Genomic DNA, 23555 nt, shown 5'->3' on the forward strand with positions numbered 1-23555 from the left:
CAGCTGCGCCAGCCTATCCCTTCACGGACCGCGCATACTTCTGTCCCAGGACCTTTGAGACACTTTCACTCATTACGAAACACTTTCTTCTGTCCCCATTCTGGTAGCTCTGGCGTTCCACTTCACTTCCTTCATACGCCTGTTCCCATGTGCTCCTATCATCTAGAATAGGGTCTAGCGCATAGTAGGCATGTATCAAAAAGGGTTAAATTAGTAAGTCACCGTTACTATGATTTGCTATGTCAGGCACCATCGGACCGCCCATGAAATTAAAAGTGGGATTCAGTAAAGGTTCAACCTAGCGGAGAAGGGAAGATTGGAGATGTGTTAATGCAACAGCATCATGAGCAAGCGCTCTGCTGGACAAAAAGATGAAGCACCGAGGCAACAAGGTAGCAAACCACTGAGTGGGAAGGGTGGAGAAGGCCAAAAGAACAGGATTCTCTGGAACTTTCTTGAAAAGAAAAAAAAAAAAACTCCACCCACAAAAATACATTCAGTTCAGAGAAGTTCTATGGTGTCCTCAGTTAGCTCCTAGTGTTCCTTATCAATAGCACTGCATGCGATAAGACTTCCTTATCAATAGCACTACGTGTGACAAGACTGCCTGAGCTATATCAGTATTTCCGGGTGCCAAAGTCTGCAGAGAGAAGAAGAATCGCTGTCTTAAGGCTTTCATCCCAAAAGGGAATTTGAAATGCACATAAAATTTGTCTTCAGAAAGTTCTAGATTAAGACAGGGGAAGTTTTCAAAAAATGCTAAGGGTGGGTCTGGAGAGGTGGCTCAGTGGCTAAGAGCACTGGCTGCTCTTCTAGGCTCAAATCCCAGTGCCCACATGGCAGCTCACAATCATCTGTAACTCCAGGTCCAGGTGTTCTGATGTCATCTTCTGGGCTCCGAGGGTACCAGGCACATAGGTGGTAAACAGACATACATGTAGCCAAAACACTCATACATACAAAATAAAAATAATCTGTAAGCACTCACACTTGTTCATGCCCCTATAAAACACCAGTGTCGGCCCCTACGTAAATAAATGCCCACAATGATACTCTGACTTCCCACCCCGCCTCCCAAAAAGTCCTAACTGTGGCTTGTCCTCCATATTGAAAAGGCAGCCTCATTCTGTCTTTCTGTTGCTCCATCCACACTCCCAGAGCTCCTGCTGAGGTCAAAGTGAGCTTTGTTCCTTCCATGACAGAGTCCCACAAGAGTCCACTACCCCTCTGCTCGCTCCACAATGATCCCTTCCCGTTCTTTCTTCAATTTTCAGCCTTTTTTTTTCACGTACCTCATCAGTGCAAAAGGAAATCACTGACAAGAGCAGGAAGAGTGGGAGATGGCCACAGTAACGGCCTCCTCCATCTCCTCCATGCCACTCCCACAATTCCACGGCATGACTTTTGAACTGACCTAGCACATAGACAGTTGGGCTCCTTGCTGAGAGCTAAGCATTGCGCCTGGGAGAGGAAGTTGGAGACACAAGATCTAATGGAGTCAAGGAGCAAGGTCAATCCATGACAGACTGCCGGCATCAGTTACTTTTACGATCTGGACCTTCAACTGCCATCTTTGGCATAAATTAGAACATTGTCGGAGTACTAACCACTTGGATGCAAACAGGACAAAGCCAACTCCCGGCCCTACTTCAAGGCAGAGACACAGAACGTCAGAAGTCTTGGAACACGCTCCTGTAAGTGAGGAGCTTCTACTCCTTGTCCAGCTTCTCAATTCTTCCAAGCAGCACAGACAGACAAACATGGTATTAGAGTATGGAGCTTTTAACCTTCTCCATAACTGAGAAATGAGTTGAGTGCTACAATTTGCTGTGTGGTCTTGGAAAAGACACGTAAAAATCAACAAACCAAAGACTCCCAGAAAGCAAGGCAAAGAGAGGACTTTAGTTTTGTTTGTTTATTTCCTGTCTGGCGGCAAGTGTGGCAAGGCTAGCAGACAACATCCGGTGGTGTTCTTCCTCACCATCATCCGCCTTGTATTTTCAAACTGGGTCTCTCAATGGCCCAGGGCTTGCGGAGCAGGCCATGCTCCCTACGTCCCCAGCACAGGCATTACAGGTGGATGCCACCACACCAGTTTTTGTTTTTTTCTTTAAACATGGGTTCTACAAATCAAACTCAGGTCCTCAGGCTCGCACATCAAGTACTTCACTGACTGAGTCCTCCCCATATGCCCAAGAAAAGCTTCAAACTCTCTAGTGCCAACAGCCACGCAGCTTCCGGTATGCCCTTAGCTCTCACTTCTCTGCCATAACCACAGCAGATTCACTGAACGGCCTCAGCTAAACAGCATGCAGTCCTGGGATCCTTTCCACCACAACCCCTCCAGGATACCCTGCCAATATACCAACGGCCCACGGAAAATGAAATGCAAACCACCCATTCCTCAGATCGGGAAAGATGAGGCCCAGGGGCAGGCCACAACCTGGATACATTTCAGGCCAAGAGCCAGGCTAGAAGAACAAAGCCCATTCCTCCTCCACGGAAGTCCGATAAGCCGTGGCTATTCCTCTGCTACTGCATTAAGTGATGAGAGCCCCACATCAAAGGTTTCTAACAAGGGGCAATGGGTTCTGAAAGGCTGGAAGGTAAAGATGCCCGTTGGCCTGCAGGACACCGGTGTTATGAGCAGAGCCACCGTGGAACAGGTATGGCTAGCAAACGACAAGTAGAGAGCAGGGTGCCCTGGCACAGGAAAGCTGGGGAGGGATGATGCTGAGGGGAGATGCATGGTGGCCGGGGCAGCCGGAGCCACAGAGGACAGCAGTGGGCAGGAAGCGGGGACCGCGGGAGACAAGGATAGCAGAACAAACCAGGCTCTGGCCAGGTTCACATGCTCCTGGTGAAGTGAACTTAATCGTATGGAAACGCAGAACGGGAAGGAAAGCTAAGAAAGGAGTGCCTGGGAACATCAGAAGAGCCAGAAGAGGTGTCTATCCTCAATAGCAACTGTATGACAGGAATATTTTCACGATGTAAAAGCCTATTCTGTTTTCATGTCATTCTTAGATTACATCATGGAGTGGCTGCAGCCGTCTCATACCATATTATACATAAATCACTAGCTTAAATCAGAGAATGAGCCAGGCCCACTGATTTAAAAGGAAAATATTAGATCATTTTTAATAACCGATATAATTCAAGTCAGTTGCCGTTGAGGCGGTGAGGTAATTCTATGCAAAACAGGCCCAAGGAGGAACCAAGGAGGGGTCAGTGCTGGGAGGGTCGAGAGACAACAGCATTTAGAGACGCAGAGGTGGCTCCCAGCACTTGCACGAGGGTCATTCTTAGATCAGGAAAAACACCGCTTACACACTACCGGTGCGCCCAAAGCCACCCTCACCAAACAGTTTATGGCCATTTTCCTCAGAACCACTATTCCCCAATTCCAGAAAAGGTGAGCATCACGAGGTGTTTGAATTTATACCCCAGAAGTCACTGAGCTAAATGAGCAACAGCATGGCTTTTGGATATTCAGCAAAAAACGTGAGATCTGTGGTGATTGACATGCAACATGGAGGCGTTCCCCCAGCCACCAGGGCACGACAAAGTGAAAAACATCCAGACAACGGTGCAACAGGGAAAAAGACTAAGAGTGACTTCCAGCAAAGAATCACACATGCCCGAGAAAAAAGAAAAAAAAAAAAAAAAAAAAAAAAATGACCACGAGAAAAAAAAGAAAACCGGGGCTGGAGAGGTGGCTCAGCAGTTCAAAGCACTCACTCGCAGAGGACCTGGATTCAGTTCCCAGCACTTAGAGCAGCTCACAACTGCCTTTAACTACAGTTCCAGGAAATCTGGTGCCCTCTTCTGGCCTCTTCAGGCACTGCACACATGTGGTGCACAAATACGCATGCAGAAAAACACTCACGTAAGATAAAAATAAATAAATCTTAAAAAGAAGAAAAGATAAAACTAATGCTACATCAACTACATAGAAAGTAGCACACTCAACAGGCACTGAACAATTCACAACTCCCTTTGGAGCACAGAGTCAGCACCTTACAGCCCACGATCAGATGGGAAAGCAGATCTAAAACTAAGATGCTTAAGTAAGATTCTGCATCTAAACTCAGCCTTACTGGGTTGCCTTCACCCACAGAACTCTATGTCGTACTATGTGCTTTCAATACAAATGAAATCATGGGTATGAAACACTTTGCATTGAGAGTGTACTAAAAAGGGAGAGTTGAAAGACACCATAGAGCAGAGAGCAGTGGCTTTCTGGCCAGTAGCATTTTTAATGACCACAGCTAGGTTTTCCTCTGCCTTGGGCTCCGGGGCTACTAATAACCTTGACCCTGATTCTAAATCTCTCATTTCCATTAACTTTGAGAGGAGCGATTGAGATGAACACTATGGGAACCTGACACCGACTATAAGATGACCTGCTGAGCCTGTTTTTATGAAAAGACTATTTGGGTCGGGAAAAGAGACAGATGCCCTGGAAAGAGACTCTCTGTCAGACAGAAGGTATTGGCTGAGGTTTCCTGTCTGATCCCGTCATCCTCACAGCACCGATGTGCATCAGCTCTCTGTTCCTAATGCAAATGTTATTCATAACTACAGAGACACACTGTCTGAGCCAAGAAATACTGATGTATTCAACTTCTCAGGACACGGTATGACCCAACAGAGGCAGCACATCCCTGAAATATAATTGAAGGGACAAGATGGAGGCTCAACGGGCCAATTTTAACCTACTTTCACCTAATCCGTTTCTGGAAAAGAAGAAAGGTTAGAAAAAGAAGTGAAAACATGCCTAAAGGTTACATGGACTGATTACAAAGAGCCAAGGTGGCGGCCAGGTGGGAAAAAATATTGAGAAGAATTTCATGAATTCTCCCTGCACTACACACGGAGGCAGGCCTGTCCCCTCCCCAGCTCTTGGCGTCTCACCTACACAAGGGCTCAAACAAGAATTCCAGTCATTTCCACCAAAGCAGCTCTGACTGCTGATGAAAGCCAAAAATGCAGAGGTGGGAAAGGACAGCATTAGCTGAGAGCCTGTGAGTCTCCTCCGAAAACTCGGGCAAATTTTACATTCCATGCTGTTGTGGATTAATGTTTTCATTTCAAATTGCTAATGGAATTTTCCTGCAAAAAGTTTCCAAGGCAAACTGATCTACAAAGATGCTGTTGAGTTTATTCGGTAGCTTCCGGTAACCCCTGACTCTCATCTCAGCATATCCTAGGTAGCCTGGAAATCGATAACCAGCATGCCCTCAGCCGGTCCTATAGAACCCACATCCTGGAGTCATGTCATCCCCATCCTGTTCCCCACATGAAACACATCTAAAACAGAGATTAGTGTATCATTTCCAGTGCTGGGAATAAACATAAATAAATTTAATTTAAGAAAAAAAAAAAAAAGACCATAGCTTATAACATGGAAAACCTTTGATACTCAGAAGCCAAAGCCTGGAGCTTGCCCCATGGACAGATCTGCACAGCAAGAGTGGAAGCCCTCAGAGCAGCAACCTGAGGGGAGCTAGTTACACCCTGCTGTAGCCATGTGACTGGGCTTTGTGGAGAACCTTCAGGAGAGAGCACAGGGATGGGAAAACTCACCTACAACCTCATGAGAAGTCCTGAGAGACCCATCTAAGCTGCCTAATCTCTGACCTGTAGAAACTTTCAATGAATAAATGTTTCTTTGTTCTGTTTGTTTTTTGTTTTTGTTTTGTTTTGTTTTTTCCATCACAGGGCTTCTCTGTGTAGCCCTAGCTGTCCTGAAACACACTCTGTAAACCAGGTTGACCTCGAACTCAAGAGATCAGCCTGCCTCTGCCTCCTGAGTGCTAGGATTAAAGGTGTGCACCACTACCATACAGTTTGAAATGATGTTTCTTGTTTTAGCTGATAATTTGGGGAAATGTCACACAGAAATAGTAACTGATAGTACTGCATTAGAGTTTGAAATGTTCAAATTCTGGAATATTTTAATGCTCCTCCCCACTAAATCTACTATTTTTCACTAAAGCTAGGAAGATTTAGAATCAGACCACCAAAGATACAGTAACAGAAACTCTGGAAAGAAACCCTTATGCTCAAGAACACAGAAATGCTTTCCAGCTTTGAGACACAGACCCAAGCACATCATGGTCACACACACATAACTATAAATATAACACCAGTGTATAAAAAGTCAGTACAGCACTTTCTGATGCAACTTAGAGTTAGAGATGAGCTGGAGACAGAAGCACACATGAAATTATGACCTGCTCGGTCAAATTTTGATATTATCCACTTCCATTCTCAGATACTAACCGGCCTCTGTTGCCCATACTGTGGTCACAGTCTCCCCATACCATCCACCTGGGCTTCTCTTAGAGAAAAATCTTCCCCCTGAAAACTTTCCCTCTGATCCCAATTCTCTCCACTCTCCATGCCCTTTGTCTAGGCCCCAGGAAGATCTAAGGCTGTGATTTACTTACCTCAATGTGCCAATATCATAAGGCTTGAAACACATTTTGTGACAAATAAAAATACTGTAAGCAATCATCTTCCCATTGTATATGATCATCTTCTCTATGCAACTCTTCCCACTGTGTGTGATCATCTTCTCTATACATCTCTTCCCATTGTGTGTGATCATCTTCTCTATGCATCTCTTCCCATTGGGTGTGACTCTTCTCTATACATCTCTTCCCATTGTGTGTGATCATCTTCTCTATACATCTCTTCCCATTGTGAGTGATCATCTTCTCTATACATCTCTTCCCATTGTGTGTGATCATCTTCTCTATACATCTCTTCCCATTGGGTGTGATCATTTTCTCTATGCATCTCTTCCCACTGGGTGTGACTCTTCTCTATACATCTCTTCCCATTGTGTGTGATCATCTTCTCTATACATCTCTTCCCATTGGGTGTGATCATCTTCTCTATGCATCTCTTCCCATTGGGTGTAATCATCTTCTCTATGCATTTCTTCCCATTGGGTGTGACTCTTCTCTGTGCATCTCTTCCCATTGTGTCTGATCATCTTCTCTGTGCATCTCTTCCCATTGTGTGTGATCATCTTCTCTATACATCTCTTCCCATTGTGTGTGATCATCTTCTCTATGCATCTCTTCCCATTGTGTGTGAGTCTCTTCTCTATGCATCTTTCCTCAAAGTTTCAAGCTTCTAGAGATCAGAGTGTGCCTAACTTGCCATAATACCCTGAGGAGTCTAAGACTGGGCTGCACATGTAGTTCAGTGCCAGACAGCTTGCTTCTCACATATAAAGCCATGGGTTCAATCTCTAGGACTCCACTAGGGAAAGGAAAAGAAAACTTGGGAGTTGCTACCTTTCTGACAAATACCAGACTCAGGGAAGAAAACAACTACAGACACTATAACCAGGAGTGGTTGTACAGCAACAGGACAAGGGATCTTCCACTCATCTGTGCAGGATTCAGACACCTTCAACCACACAGTAACCCAATGAGAAAGAACTCTTAGAAACAACCCTGAGCACCTCAGAAAGAGGCATCCCTACCCCATCAGAAGCCAAGAAACAATACTGTAGACCTAGGGGAAAGGCTGAAGAGATTTCTCTACCTTTTCTTCAATCCTATCTCCTATAAGATGGCCCTGCGTTACATGAAGTCCCACAGACTCTGGGAGACTGTGTGGGCCTGGGTTCACACTCAGTAAGTCCTCTTGTAATTTGTGAAACAAGTAAATAAAAATGAAACCTGGCTTAGCAGATGGCGACAAATGCTCAGAAGCCACCAGGCCAAGTAACCGCAGGGAGCCAAGACATAAACCTCTAACAGAAATGACCCATGCTTTGCTTCCGGCAGACACTAATACCTGCTAGTTCTTAAGACCAAAACGGAAATATTAAAACTCAGAGTCCTTGGCTACAACAATTGTACGCTGATATCCAAAGAGGGAAATAATTTCCTTCCTGACTCCCACTGGGCCAGGCATGCTTAGGGCAGAAGGTGTGATTATGTGAACAAACAAAGCAAGAATCCCACAGGCTAGACTACAGCTTCTCTTGGTCTCTCAAGTACTCAATTTCCTAGGTCTCTGGGTCTACCTCCTGGCACCTCTTCCTGATTTAGGCTTCAGCTTTAATGATTAAAAAAGCTCCAAATTGAGTTTCTTTCCAAGACTCAGACCAAGTTACTGCTCATCTAGTCTTGGCAAGGAGAGGGTCTGGGAGTGGAGAAGGGTGAATGCCAAGCATAAGTACTATGTCCTAGGCACCATGCTGGACTCAACCTTTACAGTCTCTTACTTCCATTTTAATTCATTGCGAATCTTGAAGGAGAAACCAATTACAATAACCTATAAAGAGACCACACTTGCTAAATTACTACCAACAGACTTGCACAAAACAAATGAAAGAGGCTGGTAAGACAATCAATGTGACCTCAAATTCTGGGATTTGGAAAATGAAGGCAAAGAGAGGCTAACAATTGGCAGGCTTTCTGTTAGCTCACCCTGCCATACTCTACCTTTGCATGCACTCACAGTAAGTGTCTGAAGCCACACCATTCTCAAAAGCCTGTTTCCGTACAGTCGTTTGTTTAACCCTTATCAAATCATGCTGTCCAGCCCTATCTGTATACAACAACCCCAAGAGATTCAGTCAGTACCTGGTAGAGCAGCCTTGGGGAAAGGGACACTCACAACCTTCAGATTTATTCTTCTATCCCCCAAAATGTGTCATGTGCCTTTTAGGCAATAAACATCCCACTATACTATGGGACATAGGCAGACACTGTCCTTCTTCTGACTAGGTATATATTTTTTATTTTGTAAAAAAGCAATTTATTTTTATTTTATGTGCACAGGTGTTTTGACTGCATGGATGTCTGTGTGAGGGTGTCAGATCTTGGAGTTATAGACAGTTGTGAGCTGCCATGTGGGTGCTGGGAATTGAACTGGAGTCCTCTGGAAGAGCAGTCAGTACTCTTAACCGCTGAGCCGTCACTCCAGCCCCATGGGTAATATATTCTTGCAGGTCAAGATTGCGTATGACCCAGCATTCTGCCTTTTCCAATCTCACTCTTATAAGCAGCTCTTGATGGCACAGCCTCTCGGTATCTTTGTAGAGTTGCTGGCTCACATCCCTCCCAGAAGAGGACTCCAGCACTGAAGCATGACACTCTAATGAGGGCTGAGAGCAAAGCTTCTCGTCCTTTCTCCCCAATAGTATAAACGCTCTGAGGGGCCACTTCATCTGTGCTCCGCCATGAGGTTTGAATGTTAGTCTCTGGTGTGGAAAAGTCCCCTCCTTTGGGCCTCAGTGACAGGTTCATCACTGGGGAGTAACCAAAGCCTTTGTGAATGTGGCAACAAGGCTCTCTCTCATCCAATCAGGGAAGCAGATGTCTTCAGCCTGGTCAATGGGCAGCTATCTCCTAACCAGAAGGCAAATACCTTGAGGGTGATGAAGCCAGCAACCCAAAAGGGACAGAGCAAAGAAGACTGCAGACCATCCATCTGAGCTGGTGCCCTGCTCAAGGTGAGACTGAAGCCACCTCCCTCTGAACCAGGTCTTCTGTGACTGCAAGGTCACCCTTCCACCTTGTTCTAAATAACCTATGCCAAGGCCACGTCAGTGCTTCAGAAGCAAGAGTCACCGTCGAAATCCTAACAATCTAAGGACAATAGAACCTTCCAAGCCTCTTCCAGCTGACATTTGGCAATCTTTCCTGTTCTGCCATTACACCGTTGGAGTTGATTAAATCCAAGTTCAAGGCTCCCACCATTTCATTTGAAACCCTGAGAAACTCAAAAGGTGAAGCAGGTAACAAAGCTTCCCATTGATGCTGTAACCATAACCCGGGGCGGGGGGATATTCAAGTCCATGTTTGAGATTTTAATAAATACTCAAAGTCAAAGCCAATGAGTACCAGTTACCCACGCTACAGAGACAACAATGAAGAAAACAAAATGACCAGACACAAGGATGAAGTCAGTCACACTTTCAGAGCAAGTTGGGTTTCTTCCAATCACTACAGCATTCACTGTGTTCTGAAAAACTCCACAACACTCATAATGAGGTGTGGTGGTATTGTGTTCCCCAAAATATTGTGCACCCTAATAAACTTATCTGGGGTCAGAGACCGAACAGCCACACTATTAAACATAAAGGTTAGGCAGTGGTAGCATACTCCTTTAATCCTGGCATTCCAGAGGCAGAAATCCATGTGTTCAAGGATACAGCCAAACACGGGGACTCACGCCTTTAATCTCAGAAAGCGAGCCTTTAATCCCAGGGAGTGGTGGTAGAAAGCAGAAAAGGTATATAAGGCATAAAAACCAGAAACTAGAAGCATTTGGCTGGTTAAGCTTTTAGCTGGTTAAGCTTCAGGCTTTCGAGCAGCACAGTTCAGCTGAGAGCCATTCGGATATGAGGCCACAGAGGCTTCCAGTCTGAGGAAACAAGATCAGCTGAGAAGTTGGCCAGGTGAGGTTAGCTATGGCTTGTTCTGTCTCTCTGATCTTCCAGTGTTCACCCCAATACTTGGCTCCAGGTTTGTTTGTATTAATAAGAACTTTTAAGATTCCTGCTACAGTGAGGTCTATTATTTACCTAGTTTAAGGCCAATCCTTGCAGTACATAGGGACTGATCCTCATCATGGAGACCACAGAACTAGAGTCAGTAGATGCAAGAATCTCCCAACTCCTTTCCCTCAGCTTGTCATCAAGGCACCACCAGGTCACGCCATGCAGATGATTCTTTGTGCCATAGCCATCCTACCTATCTACCTATGAAACAGAGAGCCACTGAAGGGCGACGCATCTGACCACCGTTCTCCTTCCCAACAGACAGCAACAAAATCCACACTCAACTAGCACTGTGGCTCTAGCCGTCATGAAAGCAAAGGCTCCCACGTTCCGCCAAGGCTGCCGCCAAAGGTTGATGGGAAAATAAAATGAGGTCGCCAAGGAAAAGGCACATCACGCAGGAGTAAACAAGAAGCATCGGATTATTCCCTGTCCTCGTCACGTCAGTGTCTCAAGTTCAGTGACACTCAACCTCCTGACAAAGGAAAAAGAAGGGAGTCGCACAGCTCCTGGCGACAGGGAATCGTTGTCACTGAGTCTTCCTCCAGTTTCTCTGCGTGCCCCCTGGCCACAGGAGAAACCCATCTTTGTTTTGCCACGTGTTTTACTGGCACTGGTATATCTATAGTCTGTTGCTATGAAACCAATTCAAAAATAATAATGATGATGATGAAGACTTTAGACTTCTCGGTTCTCCATTCTTGTTTCCAGCACCCATTATTTTTTTTAAATCTGATTAAAGAATATATATATATGTATATATGTATATAGCTATTAAAAAAGAAAATATTTCTATGTAGGACTCACCAGCTGAGGGAAAATAGCTCCCCTCCACTGAGGGAATAGAGAACAATGGCAAATGCAGAACCAGCTGACAGATCCTCTCTGCTTCTGTCCTTGAGTTCCCACCTGTGGAAAACAGAGAGAGCAATGTTTGAGTCTCTCAGCTCCGACCAGCTTCAGAACTTCCTAGACCGACAATCAATGTCTCTGATGAAACCCTCCTGGGTGATGTCTAACTCTTCTAGACCTCCCAAACCTCCAGTAGGTACCAGGCACTCTTGCTTGATAAGTTTGTCTCAAAGGAAGGGAGAAGAGAATGCTCTCACTCTTCATATCTCAGCACCCTGGAAAACCGATTCATCTGAGTTACTGAAGTACAAGACAGATCAAAAGGATGCAATTAAGGAAGAAAAGAATACGACTTAGTGGCCCTCTGAATTTCAATTTCCTTACATGTACAATGAGAACCAGTGGGACACAGAGAGCTGCAAAATCTCAGTACTCCTTGGTAAGTCCTCAATGCGGACTTAGACCTTTGAAAACTATGGCTCTTTTCTTGGGATTATACGGCATCTATTCCAGGAGAGAATTATATAAAACTTGCCCATGGTATAGGGAATAGAAACACACAAACCAGAAAAACTCCACCCTCATTCCCATAATATGTTTGAGCATTTTCTAACCAATCATATAATTGCTCCATGACCCTGATATCAGTCTTCCCATCTGTGTATAAGCTTAAGAGTTAGGGGGAAAAAAAAAACCTTCAATGACTTCCCCAATTCTTCTACAACAAGACAGCCAGGCACTGGGAGAAGGAAGTGGCCATCCAAGAAACCATCACTAGTGACAGGGATTCAGGGCTTCCTCCACTACAGCTAGTTACTGGCCATCTTTAACACAGACTGACGAGGACAGGGACCTGCCTTGTGTTCTCATACACTCAAGTTTACCCAATAACAAAAAGAAATTCCATAAGGAAAATGGAGTTCACTCAAGATGAGCCCACTTGAAGCAGTTCATTCTTGAGAGTTTGAGGACCTGAGAATATCAGAAATCTCAAAAGTCATTTTTACCAGAGCTACAACTTCAAATTTGCTGACACACTGATTGCTACGGACAGTGCAATCTGATAGAAAAAAAAAAAAAAAAAAAGATACCCCCAACCCAAAACCCCATAAAATCCAAACTCCCTTATGCAGAGCAAGGACTGGGGGAGAGAAACATGAAACAGTTTCTATGAGAGGCAAAAGGACTTCTGACTCCCCAGAGGTCTAAGCCTCTATAAAAGACGCAGCTCTGCCCCTTGGCCCCGGGGGAGTCCCATCCTCTCTCCAGCTTTCCTCTATGTGCCAGGGTAAGTGGCCTCCTTTTCCTATAGTCAACTTCTCTTTTAATAATTTTCTTCTTCTTTGCCATAAAGAGAACAAGCAGCTTTGCTAAAGAACTGCTGCGAAATGATTGAAGTTCCCATGCAAACAAACCATTAGCAGAGTTCAAATGCAATTTAAATTACCAGTTGTTAAAGTGCTCCTCAATTTCGCAGTAAGTTTCCAAGGAGAATTATATGCTATATACTATTTAATTGGTTGTTTTCTATTTTTTAACATCCTTTTATTCGCTCCACCCTTATATTTCAGAAGTGTCTATAAGAGCTTCCCTTTAAAAAAAATTATACATTGTTGAATAGATTAAATGTAAAGATTGAAAAGTATCACAGAAACAGCTGCAGGAGTATGCGGCTCAGCAGAAATTGACGGCTTGGAGACCTCAAGAAATGTAGAATTTTAAAGCCTTAGAAATCAACAAAAGTGCCCACACTCTTGCCAGATAAATACACCAAGGCTCTGGGAGTGAAAGAGGGGTCAGTCTGAAACCCTCTATCAAGGGAGACCTCACAGCTCCCAATTTCCAGCCATTGGACATCTTTTTCCCACGGGGTCTGTAGGTTCCAGAAATACTAATGAATTTGATTTGCCACTTACATGCTTTAAAAATAAATCTGGAGCCCTCTTCACATAGTCTCCTGGCTTCCCAAGTGGAAATGGCAAAAGTCTCCCCAAAAGAGAAGGAGAGAGGTAAAAACTGAAGAAGGAGTTCAAAGAAGCAGGGAGAAAGTGCATTCTTGGCAGCGAAAGCCAAGAAAGTCATCTCGACTCCTCCCAGTCTAAGGGACTTCTGGACTGCAGATTGTCATTGCTTTATCTGGCCCTAAATCAGAAGCTGCCATGGGGAAAGAGGACAGAGAGAGCAAACAAACCAGACTGGCCATGGCACGTGTGTAAATAGAAGAGTTTCTAAAAGCCATCGGGAGCACAATTTCAAATCCAGGGCTTGTGTAAAGGATGTTAACCTCTCCAAGCTCAAGTTTCCTGTCAGCAAAACAGGGCCAATACTACCTGCCCTTCAGGGTGTGGACGACTATTTCCTGGAATTCAGCATCCAGCATATGTAGTATAGAGACCACACACTGCACATTAATGCATGTTCACCTCTTTCCAATGTTTCTATAACTTCTCAACAACCACGGATCTAAGATATAAAGTATTTGGATGAAAAGCTTAATATAAATCAGTTGTGTTCTCTAAGATATGTGATATTCCTTCAAAGTAAATTCATTATGTTATCATTTTCAAAAATAAAACACAGGAAGAGTTGACATGTATTTTCTTTCTAATGCAAACTGTTTAAAAATGATACTTTCAAAAATATTTCCAAATCTAATTCTTAATCACACATTAATCAGCTTCACATCCAAAATCTTATTTAAACTCTATCAACACTGAGAAAGAGTTTCTACTTATACACAGAGGAACCTGAAGATTGGAATATACATCAAAGGTTTGGGGGCTAACAGTACCAGTCTTAAACCAAAGTCTTCAAAACCAAGCTCTGTGACAAGGGTTTTATTAATTATAGTCACAAATAGAATATGGACATTTATTCTTCTTCTCGGGGCAGAAATATACCTTTTTAAAAAAAACTGCCATTTTCACACTTCGAATTGCTTTGGTATAAAAATAATGGCTGCTTTTTTTTTTAAATGTTCATGTAAGAAACCTGCAAATCTGTTGTCTATTCTACTTTGTTAAGCTCTTTAAGTAAAAAGCTCAGAGACCTGGCATTAATCAGAGATCTATAGATGTCCAGAAGAAGCCTGAGAAAGGATAGTCATGAAATACCATCAGATCAATTCTAAAACAGATTGCAAATCGCTGTGCTCTTGATCAAACAAATCCCGAGTAACCCTGGTATTGACTTCTGAGGCCCCCTGGGACAGCTGTTAGCTGACATGATGGCATATTCCCCCGCAGTCAGGGTACAGAAAACAGACGTTTACCAGTAGTCGGGTTTTGATAAAGCAGGGCGGGCCAAGCAGGCAGGCATAGGTGCTGAAATGTGTCTAGACTCCCCCAAAGAACTCACAGCCTCCCTGTGGGAATGCTGGAACACCCAAGACTGGGAGAAAGGCTGTGTAAGCAAGTCCATGCCATATTTTGCTGCTCGGGGTCTCAAAGGTCTCTGCAGAGGCTGCGACTTTTCAAGTTAAGCCTGAAAATCCAAGAGGACTGCAGAATGGGCACAGGGAATCAATGGGCACGGGCATCGAGGATGAGCCCAGGGTATTCTCAGAGACCCCAGTGAGGCCAGCAGCACAGAACTAATGGGGCATGGTGGGACAGGAAGCTAGAGAGGGTGTTACAGACAGAACATGGAGGACTTGGTATCCTGGCCCAAATTACTTGAATTCTAAGACTTATGGTGGCTGTCGATTTTGAGGGAATGATACAAGAAAAAGCTAAACAGCTGAACCACCATTTTAATAAAGGATTCCCTTCCATAGCCAACCTTCCTTAACAGCAAGCTATGAGCATGTAAGGGAGTTTCCGGTGGGGGGGGGTGGCTTTTGAGTGGACTCTAATCCACGGCTCCACTATCCCTTCCTTCTAACTCAGCAACTTTTACAGGAAAGAAACTAAATCACAAGATCCCCACTCTGCCATGAGGGACAGCCAGCACTCTGAGCACCCAGGAGGCTGAGACAAGCTCTAGCAGGATCCCATCTGACCCATCCCTATGTGTGTTGAGAATCCCACAAGAGAAAGCCCCTTCCTGGCCGGCCTAGCACAACAAAATGGAACCTTCAGTTAATGATGCCCGAACCAGATGAGATCAATTAGGACGTATGGAACTGCTCTTTCCTTTAAAAGTGGCCCTGGCAGCAATTCCATACATCCACAGACCCAGGACAATGAAACTCTCTCTCTCTCTGCCCTTAAACAGCTCCATAGAAAAGGAGAGAGATGTGACACATGTAAGTACAAAAGCTGAGGAAGAAACACGGACCAGGGCACAAGTGCCAGAACATACTATGACATGGGGTGATCACTTATTCACGCCCATCTAAAGAAAAAGAAAGTCAGTCGTGTGTTTCCGACACGCTTCACCTCACAGCTAGGAAGTACCACAGTCAGGAGCCGAGCCCGGATCTTGTACTTCTAAGCATGGTCACAGACACTCAGCTGCCTCACAGCTAGCTACCTGGTGCAGGTTAACACAACGGAATCTCTTGTAGGGCGCAAAGGAGGTGGTTTGTGGGGAGCAGATGGTGCCTGCGATTGATTCTTCTATAGGACAAGAGGAGTTCTACAGATAGAGAGAGGTGAGGTCATCTCACTTCTAAAGGGCGAGCGAGCGCGGAAGCGTGGAGATGAGCAAACGCAGGATAACGGGGAGAGGCAGAGAATGAGCTGAGAGAGCAGGGATAGGACTGGTGTCTACGGCGGACACATACGTGATTCCGGTTATTAGAGGTGTGCAAGACGGGGGACGAGAGCAGGGCTTAAAACTGTGACGACCAGAAAAATCACACACTCCAAAGACAACCGTGGCATGGTTTCCGCTTTCCTTGGGATTTCATATTCCAAGGCTGGGGCCAACCAAATAGTCTTTCAGGCCCCGGGCCAGGAAACAAAACGGGCCCTCGGGTTTCTTTGGGCCAGCGCACAGAAGGATGCTATATGCGGCTTTGATGTCAGGGGTCAGAACATCCTGACCTTGAGAAAAGGCGCTAGTAAATTCCGGACACTAGCTGGAATGTAAGCAGCGCCCAGGCTTCTGAGCACAACGTGGGGAGTGGGGTGAGGATGAGAATTAAAGAACTCCACTCCGCTCGTGGATGTCTCCAGTTCTTAACTGCAGTCTCCAGCAAGTCCCTTCCCGTTAGCCAGAGTACAGTCGGAAGATGAGAACCATATTCCTGGAGTCACGTTACAGTCACAGCAACTCGTCTGCGAGGTTGAAGGTGAGGACATGTGTTCCTACATGTAAGCTGGCATGTTCAGCACAGGTCCCCCCACCCCCACCCCGCAAAAGGTACCATGATGATAGCTTAGCATGAAAACTCCCCAGTCCTCCTGGAGGTCTAAATCGGGAGTTGTCAACAGTTTTTTTTTTTTTCCTCCTGCTGAAAATTGAGCTGTATTCCCCAGGCAAAGCCATTACATCTTTTTGTGCCAAATTGTTTTCATCTTTTAAATGACCCAGTAATCCCACTTTGGGCAATATACATAAGGGAATAATCCAGAAGGAAAAAAAAGACAGCAATTTGTTCAGAGATGTTATTCATGGTGCTATTTCTTGTTCTTTATATATCCCTCTATTATAGCACTGATCTCACTGTGCTGTAATTATCCGCTCCCCTCCCATACGCCTCCAAATTATCTTTGAATCAATCCCCAGCACCTAGCACAATGCCTGGCATACAGTAAGAACTCAATAAATGTTTGTTGACTGAATGGGTAATATGAAAGACATTTTGGGGGGAAAAAAGGGAGTGAGCACCAAGTACTGTTTTTTAAAAGATGGTGTTAAACTGATTTCTTTTTCCTTTTTTAGAAAACCTGGTAATGTTAGACTGTAAACTACTTGAAGAGAAGTGTGTAAAGAAGCCTCAGGAATGACTACCCCCTGACTTAGTTTAGCGAGTTTTGGAAGAATGTTCAGACCCAGACAACTGCAGTACAGGTAGCCAAGGGGTACACAGAGGCATGGGATTCATGCAAGGTCACTTTGGCTTGGTGACTAGAGGAAAGGGCTTCGTCACTTTAGCATCTCAGCCTGATTCTGACCCCATTTGCTGTGGGACTTTGACTAAACTACTGCCTAACCACTCAGAGACCCTTCTCTACACTGAAAACCGTGGGTATTTTCTGGAAAGCCCAGCTCCTTCAAAGGAAGCTCGGGGAGAACCAGGCAATGGCAAGCTAAACTCAAGGGAAAACAGGGAGGCGGCCAGCTCGTCATAGCCTCAAACCACAGGGGTTTTGATGCAGCAGTTTCTCCGGGGTCTTCGCAGGCCCATTTGACGGGATGGAGGGTGTGTTGCTAAAAGGTCTAGGAAAGAGAGAGAGAAATCTCCTCATGAACAGAAAACACACTGAAAAAGGCCTGGAGACACAGCTCAGTGGTAGAACATATACCTGGCATGTGCTGAACAAGACAAAAAGGTAACATTTTAAATATCATCACTCACAGGGTTTCACATTCTTGGTGGAAAAGAACACTTTATGAAAAAACAAAAACAAAAACCATCCCGAGAGAGAGAGCAGAGGCAGCTACGCATTCTGACGGCCTTGTGGGGGGCACGCTCGCGGCTCCAGTCAGGAGTCAGAAGCCAGAAGCAGCTGCACCCTCAACTGCCTGCCTAGAAGCTGGAGATTCTGATTCAAAGTCCATAGTCTTAGGTCTGGAGTTCTAGTAGCTTCTCCACAAAATGACACCGCTGTGTCTTTATGAAGCTCTGGGTCCATTCCGCTTGACATTTCTCCAAAGGAAATCACACTCTGACATCCTACTGAAAACGCTCCAAGTCCTGAACTTCCTCTCCTCCATCCCACGGCTACAGCCCTGCATCAAGGCTGCACCACCACCCGCCACACACACACACACACACACACACACACACACACACACACATACACACACACACATACCACACACACACACACACACACACACACACACACACCACATACACACACACCACATACACACACACACACCACATACACACACACATACCACATACACACCACATACACACACCACACACACATATACACACACCACACACACAACACAAAACAAACACACCACACACACACACCACATACATACACATATACCACATACACACCACATACACACACACATACACCACATACACACACCACACACACATATACACACACCACACACACACAACACAAAATAAACACACACACACACACACACCACACACACACACCACATACACATACACACACACACACACCACACACACACACACACACACACACACACACACACCTGGAATGCGCCAAACGTCTCCAAGTTTTATGCTTCTACTACTGCCCTCACCTGTCAAAGAACTCCTCAAAAAGTTGCCGGAGGGACGTTTGTAAAACGTAACTCGGGCGGCTACCAGCAGACCTGGACATGGGACTCGGAAGCGAACTCGGCCCCCGGTTTACTCACACCATCCGGCCCCTCCCAGCTCTCCTCTGCGGCTTCTACACCCGCAGTCATGGGCTGCTGGCACAGGCCGCCCCTGTTCCCCACACATGAACTCCTTCCCACTTCGTGCCGGCTGCCCAGGGCCCACACAGACCCTTCCTCTGCCCTTCCCATGGCTGGCCCTGGGCACTCAGATTCAGTGAGAACAGACCTGGCAGAGCCCCTCCCTCACATCCAGCCCTGTGCCCTTAGTTGATCTAACTCCGGATTATTGATCACTCCCCCTCATTTCCATGTTTCCTATCTCCTCCCCAGCACACCCTTGCTGTTTTGCATATTTAATTATGCAGTCTGCACCCTGCGCAGGGATACTGCCCACAACAGAACAATGCACAGAAGCAGAGACTCGACAGTGATCGATAAAGCTAGGAGACCAGGGAGGTAGCTCAGTCAGTCAAGTCCTGAGTCCAAGCCCTAGAGCCGGGCTCTAAAGAGGCAAGCATGGCGGCAGCAACACACATTTGTAATTCAGTACTGGAGAGGTAGACAGGCAGGTCCCTGGCACTCGCTGGCCAGTCAACCTTGCCTGCTTCATGAGTTCCAGGCAAATAAGAGATTCCGTCTTTAAATAAAAAAAAAAAAAAAAAAAAATTCAAAAAAATGGACAGCATCAAAAGATGTCTCTAGCCTAGCAGACAGACAGACAGACAGACACACAGACACACACACACACACACACACACACACACACACACACACACACACGAGTTAGTAAGATGAGATAGATGCATGACACTGAAGAAGCCTGGCAGATTAGTTCAGGGAAAGGGAACTTAACCTTGGGCTAACCCCTGACCTTTGCAGTCAAACAGACCCTATATGCACTAAGCCTATATGCAAGGGCTAAGACCTAGGCAGCTTCTCACACTTCCTTGGGTCTTGCTTGCAAGTAAATTAGGATAAGAACATCTACCTTCTAACATGGGGAAATCACAGGTAATTACAGACCAGTTACTGTAGGGCTCGGCACAGACTAAGTACCTGGTGTCAATAGCGCATTGTCTAGGCAAGACTCAGAAGGCAGCGACGTGCTCCCCAAGCAAGACACAGAGGAGACACAGTCAGGTGCTCCCTCACGTACAGCTCTTCCTCCATCCCCCAAGCTGAGCAGAGCCGGGCATTACAAAGGCCTCCTCTGCCTTGCTTACAGGACAGCACTGAGTGTCCTGTGAGGGGAACGGACTGAGAAGTCTGGGTTCTAATCTTTCAGTCATCTATCAGGACAAGTCTACTCTCAAGGCCTCCTGCACCATAGAATGCTGTGAAATATGACAGATGGGACTCGAGAATGGCTGGCTCTTTGCAACGTGGACAACCCATCGTATCTACACAAGGTCCACAAGACTCTGTGGGCCACAGGAATGCCAGACACCAATGTGTCACAATTCAAGTCCAACCATAGCCCTGCTCTGCAGGGTAAGACCGCCCCTCCCCAAGTTCCCACACACATCCCTCTTGGCCTGTGCTTTCTCCCTGGCAATCAGACAATACTCCCAAATTATCTTTCTACCTAACTGAAGCTAGGCCTCAGGTGGGAACAATATCTGTACAGTTTGTTTGTTTGCTTGATTTTAGGTACAAATAAAAAATTTCCTCCGGCTGACCCCATTTCTAAATCCATCCATGAGATTTGCTCCCCTGGGAAAGCAGCCATCACCCTCCCCCCAGACAAAAGGCTTCAACATTCCTCACAGTATTTCCCACCACCATCCCAGTGCAAGCAAGCATCCCAGGTCAGCTAGCAGAAATGCCCTTGGCAATAATGATGTACTCACGTGAAGAGGTCACCACCACAGACAGCGGGGGGCCTTCACTGCCCTGCCTCCCTCTCACAAAGCCAGGCCCAGGACAGAACACAGCAGAGATGTGGTCCAGAAGCCTGAGGGGAACTGAGCTGAGGCACACTCTCTTCAGCCTCCAGAACAAGGGGCAGAGGCATGGAGGGGGAAGGGCAGGAGGCGGGGGAGGGGGCTCCGCTTGGTTTCTGGAAACAAGAATTCAAATCCTGCTTCTCCCAAACCCTGAGTCACCTCCTTCCCTTCCAATAGATGAGTGTGGTGGGTAAACATTTCCATATATGGAGAAGAAGGCTGGAGGATGTCAGAAAAATCACCCTTCTCTCTGGCACTTCAAGAACATGCCCCACACAAGGCAGCTCTCCTTATTCTGAGTAAATCATTAACAACCCCCCCAGACATGGAGTCTCATCTACTACACACACACACAACAGACAGACATGGAGTGTCATCTACTACACACACACACACACACACACACACACACACACACACACACACGATCCTGTTCCAGGAAACAGCTTCCCTACCCAGCATAGGAAGTGGCTGGTGTGAAAGCTTAAAGTCTACCTTACAAGGGGGCTGTCCCAAATGCCACAAGAAACCGGCTGCAGAATAGAAGAAAAATCTTCGATAGCTATTCATCTGAGAGAAGATTAATGTCTAGAATAAACAAAGAACTCCACAGGGTAAGCAAGAAAAAACTTAAAAACGCAGATAATGAATGGGCTGAAGACACAGCTTCCAAAGGATGAAATACAATGGCCAACAAGTATGAAATGTTCAGCATCACTAACCATCGGAGAAATACCAGGGAAAACTACACTGAGATCCCATCTCGCTCCAGTCAGTATGTCTCTCCCTATCAACGATTGCTGCACGGGCGTGGACAAAAAGAGAACCCTTAAACACGGTTGGTAGAATGAAAACTGGCCCAGCCACTCTGAAAATCAGGATAGAGGTCCCTCAAGAAGCTAAACTTACAACCATCATATGATCCAACTATCCTCCTCCTGCGTAGGGACCAAACCAAGCCAACACGCTAGGGAGATACTCCAACGTCGATGTGTATGACAGCAGCATTCACAATAACTAAGAAACACACAGGCATGGATAAAGAAAAGGTGACAGGCAGGCATGACGGGGTCAGTTCTGCCGTCTGCAGGAAAACAGACGCAACTGGAGACGGTCACAGGAAGGGAACTATGCCAGTCTCAGGAACAACGCAGGATGTCCTCTCTTGTTTGTGGTTCCCGGACGTTACACAGACACAAGATCACTGATGTGTACATGACATGAGAGCAGAGGAGGAAACCTGTGTAGGTGGACAGCAACTAATCAGAGATGGGCATGGGGAGGAAGGAAGGGCGGGGCGGGAGGCCGCACGGCACAACTGTGTCAAAGTGCATTGTGTGCAATGATTACAGACAATGAACGCTTTTAAGCTAAATTGAGCAAAAAGCCAATCGATACCTTACACACGACCATTTTTTTTTTAGGTCATACAATACGTGGCATTTTGAGTAGCCCACATTACACAGATATTGAAAGAAGTGTCCGCAGACCTTAGGGCTGGAGAGCCTCCTGAGCACTTGGTTTAGCTTGAATTCTTATCATGACACAGACATCAGGATCCCTGATGCACAGTCAAGCCGGACCATGGGCAGAGCATGATTGTTAGGGGAGGGGAAGGCAAATCTGATAGTAAAATCTGTAAAAATGAATTCTAACCCCGAGCTTCTGTGGAATGTCTGATGACTAAGTTGGAGCTGAAAAGCTAATCAAGAGTGAGTCTGGTCTAAGTGAGTCAAGGCCAAATCAAGGGAGAAAGAATGAAAGACAGACATGAGCTTCCGTGGGTGCTGGTGGGGGCTGTTCTACAGACATTCACGGCTGTACAATGCTGTGCACACAAACGTAAGTGACCCTGGAAGTCGGTAAGACAACTGGACCAAAGCACCTGCCATACCACACACCAGAACCAGAACTCAGGACTCAGTTCCCTGCTCCCAGGGTCTCGCAGGAGGGTGGGGAGGGAAGGGGTGCTCCTCGTTCTGTCCTGAGCACAGTTTCCACTGATGTATAGACAGGAGTAGTTTAGCGGAGAATTAAGATGTCTCACTGTAGACACGACCAAGGGAATGGCTGAGAACTTCCAAAACCAAGTTCCAAGCAGCGAGGCGTCAGGACAAACATGAAAATCGGAACGGAAGACTCACATTCACCCTCTCCTCTGCAAACATTTAGAAGTTAGTCTCCTTATCAGCCAAGGGATGTTCCACTCCCTTCATGTATGTGTTCTTTCTTCCTCCCAGCCACGGAGCACCTCTGACCCAATGTGCCTGACTGCTCATGGATCCCCCTGAGCATCCCCACTGTCTCCCATGAGACAGAGATCATATTTCCCCACAGCTGTTAATTCCATCTTTGCACAAGAAAGTTCTTCCTTATATGGAACCAAGTCTGACTCCCTGGCCTTCAACCTCCTGCCCTGTTCTTCTTCTTAGGACCATAGGTCAATGCTTATCTCACTGGTGTGGCATTTTTGTAGGTAGCTGTGTATACAGAAACAAAGCTATCCAAGACCTCAGTCCATCGTCAACTCTGCTGTTCTCCTGACCACATCACATTACTGACTCTTCATGCAACTGTTACCAAGATGAAATTCACTCTTTGGAGTGTGTTCCAATAGTAACACACTCAACATATACACTGCTATCCTGTGAACTCGGAAGTGCCCTACAAAATCCAGTCTCTCCTATCCTGTAGTGGGTAGCCATTCCAGCTTTGGTCTGGAAGTTCAAACCCCCATTGAGGTTTTGGTAACTATCACGCCTACAAGGCGGGGCCAAGAGAGGGCC

General features: G+C 45.9%; 1 protein-coding gene across 4 annotated transcripts in view; it reads right to left on the bottom strand.

Moving 5' to 3' along the window:
- Positions 1 to 23555, bottom strand: part of LOC114697100 (LIM domain containing preferred translocation partner in lipoma) — a 611216-nt gene that overhangs the window by 534274 nt on the left and 53387 nt on the right. For 3 of the 4 annotated variants that reach the window (XM_028875190.2, XM_028875182.2, XM_028875183.2), the window contains exon 3: positions 11345 to 11446. The exons of the other annotated variant lie outside the window; for it this stretch is intronic. The gene's annotated coding sequence lies outside the window, so the exon portion shown is untranslated. The remainder of the gene's footprint in view (positions 1 to 11344; positions 11447 to 23555) is intronic. 4 annotated transcript variants of the gene reach the window in all.

The sequence above is a fragment of the Peromyscus leucopus genome, chromosome 12 (genome assembly GCF_004664715.2).
Source record: "Peromyscus leucopus breed LL Stock chromosome 12, UCI_PerLeu_2.1, whole genome shotgun sequence".
Lineage (NCBI taxonomy): Eukaryota > Metazoa > Chordata > Mammalia > Rodentia > Cricetidae > Peromyscus > Peromyscus leucopus.